We start from the raw sequence: 3,514 nt of genomic DNA, 5'->3' as shown, positions 1-3,514 counted from the left end.
GCTACCCCAAAATTCCAGAAAGAATAGAGTTTTCAGAAGAAGGAAATGACCTACTATATAAAATACTAATGAGAGGTCAAATGATATGAAGATAAGATTGACCAGTGGATTTAGCAAGGTGACACTTGTTGGTGCCTATTAGAATTCTGGTTTCAGTGTTACTGTAGAGACAAAAATCTGACAGATAAGGGTCAAAGGAAGAATAGGAAGAGGGAAAGGTAGAGTAAGGAGCAACAGTTGTTTTGGAGGAATTTATCTATAAAGAAAGCAAAATAAATAATAGATAACGAACTGGAGGTCAAGAAGAGATTTATTTATTTTTTAATATCAAAGGAACTTACAACATGTTGATATGTCAAGGGGATAAAATCATCAGAAATGGGAAAGTTAATGATACAAGAGAAAGATGCAATGTCTTTGAATGGAAAGAAGAGATAGGACCCCGTGAACAGGTGGTGGGTTTCCCTGGACAGAGGCAGAGGCAGGTCATCCTTCACAGCAGGAAGAAATGTGGAGGATACAAATGCAGCTGCATGAAATATTTCTGTATGCTTAGGGAAATTGCTTTTCTTCTTCTCTAGAAAATTTGCAAAATTTCGACCTAAGCACCTATTAAATGGCTCAGCTGGGGCTGGAGGTTTTGTGCTGCCTGCCAAACAATGATTTGGGGTTCACAGGCAATCTCAGGAGAATAAAAGCAGGGGACCTAAGGTTACAGACCACATTCTTTTCCATTCTTCTTAGGCCTTAATAAATGTTGGATTGGTTTGAATTATGAGAAACTAAAACATGCTTGTTGAAGACCTCCTTAAAATATATTTACAGGTGGTGCTGAAAGCCATTGCTCTGGGGAATGAATATAGCCTCCACAGTCTTCTGAGCAGATCTGTCTGCAGATGGGCAATATGAAAGTACAGAACCCTCCACTGGGGAGAGCTGGGATCGATCCACTACTAGCCCTCCATTCAACAATAGGGCATCCTCTTATTCTCACTTATGGATCCCCATGTTAGACTGTAAGCTCCCTGAGGGAAGAGGTAGTGTCTTAGTCATTCTCTATGGCTTCCCGCAACCACCCCAGGTGCACAGCCAATGTGTGTCAGTGAAAATGACGGGGTCTCTACTCACAGTCATTAAAGATGGAGAACAGACTCTAGATATGAAAGGAGACCTTCACATCATGTTCCTTTAAAGGCTTTTGACCTCAAATACCTTAAAGACACCTTTGAAGTTAACAATGAGGAAAAACTTCCAGATATGAAAGTCTGAAGTTCTAGTACACTTCTCTGCTCATCCAGCACTTCCTGCCATCATAAATGTGAGAATTTTCTATTTTCCTACTAAGCTTGTAATGTTGGAAGGATGGAGAGCAGATTATCAAAAGGCGTACTCTCAGTTTGTCTATCATGCAGAGACAGAACACACTGACTGGTTTCTCTTTTTGGATCTGAAGCCACTTGTAACAGTCCATCTAAAGCAACCCATGAAGGTCCACCCTGGGTTAACAATCATAAGTGGTCCCTCGATCCTATTCCACTGTTCAGTGGGGGTGATGAGGCTTCAATCAGAAAAAAAAGTCCTTGGGGTTTCCTGACCCCTCATCCATGGACACTTTCTCTTTCCTTCTCCTACCCTTGGATCCTGTGGCTATCTAGATACTTCTGTTCCTTTACTCCTCTCACCTCCACTGGTAAAGAATCTACCTGCAATGCAGGAGACCTACGTTTGATCCCTGGGTTGGGAAGATCCCCTGGAGAAGGAAACAGCTACCCACTCCAATATTCTGGCCTGGAGAAGTCCATGGACTCTATAGTCCATGGGGTCACACAGAGTCGGACACAACTGAGTGCTTTCACTTTCCACACTCAGGAGTCCTACTTTCCTTTGGCCTTCTATAGGGGCTGCCAGACCTATGGACTATTTTCTTCCAAAGCTAATCAGGACTAGGCAATTTAGAAAATCAGCCCTTGGAGTCAAAATTCTATGAGATAAACACATCTTCCAGACTTTCAAGATGGGCCTCCTCTCAGCATGCTTCCTGTGTACTTCCCAAGGCTGCTTCTCATATTTTCACGGATTTATGCTATGTCTGCAGAAGGAAGTATTGCTAGCGAAATAGACTCGTCCTGCCAGGAAAGCCTCCACATCTGAGTGGCTGTCTGGGACACTACTGGATACATGGCAAGTTTCTTTCTAAGACCCTGAACAGCACATACAAGCTGAAAACTTGCTTTTTTCTTTTCCCCCCCCTTCGGGTTGTTCTAGAAATAATCCAAGGCTTCAAAGTAATTCTGCATATAAGGTATAACTGCAGATGGAGGAAGGAACCATGAGTGAGGCGTACTGCTGAACTTGGATCAGTTTGTTCTTTGAGAGCCAAATCAACACATGAGGTTATGGACAGACAGAGCCACCTTACAGAAGCTAATGCCCACAGGCCAGAGCATGACTCTCTGTTAATAACTGATTGCATCAGCATATCTAAAGAAGGAGTACGTGGAAACCAGGTGAAAGTAGGTCAACTTGCAATCGGAAAAAAACCTCAGTCAGAAAGGCACTTGGGATAAGCCCATCCATGCCCTGCTGAAGGGGTCTGTCCTGAACTGGACCTGTAGGTCAGCTCATCATCATCACTCTCCTGCTGGCTTAAGAGCTGAACTGCCACCATCCATGAAGTTCTGAGCATCAACCACTGACAAATCCCAACATTCCTTCCCTGTCTCTGCCCTGACCCTGCTCCATGATAGGAAAGTAGAGACTGAGAATAACATACATAAGGGGGTAGGGTCTGGTATGGGGAATCAATTACTCTTGGGGACGCGCATGGGACAGGAACAACAGGGGTCACCAAGAATAGGTCAACAGAATTATCCAGACTGGAATCAACACCTTTTTTAACCCACCTAATTAAAGAATTTTTCGAATTCTTCAGAGGAACTGGTCATTAACTTTAGAATCCAGCCTTAAAGTATGTATGGTTTAGTGTTGTGTTGGGGTCCCCAGGACCACCTCCAGGTTCAGTGATTTGTGAGGACTCACAGGAGTCAGCATATGGTCACGCTCATGGCTGTGATATATTACAGTGAAAGGATACAGAGCCAAATCAGCAAAAGGGAAAAGGCATGTGAGAAGTCCAGAGGAAACCAGGTGCAAGCTTCCAAGAGTCCTCTCCCAGTGGAGTCACACAGGACAAGCTTAATTCCTCCAGCAACAAATTGTAATAACACATATGAAGTGCTGTCTATCAGAGAAGCTCATTAGAAACTCAGTGTCAAAGGCTTTTGGGGAGGCTGATCATATATAGACACGCTATTGTATCAACACTCCAGACTCCCAGAAGGCAAACAGGTTTTCAGCATAAACCACATGATGTTGGGTTGGCCAAAATGTTTGTTTGGGTTTTTCCATGACATTTTACTGGAAAACCTGAACAAATGATTTGGCCAACCCAATTCAAACAGGGTAGGCACAGTGAGCTACCCTTATCAGTTAGGGAAGTTTTAGATCAGAGTCA

The sequence above is a fragment of the Budorcas taxicolor genome, chromosome 10 (genome assembly GCF_023091745.1).
Source record: "Budorcas taxicolor isolate Tak-1 chromosome 10, Takin1.1, whole genome shotgun sequence".
Taxonomy (NCBI): domain Eukaryota; kingdom Metazoa; phylum Chordata; class Mammalia; order Artiodactyla; family Bovidae; genus Budorcas; species Budorcas taxicolor.
This window is presented reverse-complemented; position numbering follows the sequence as displayed.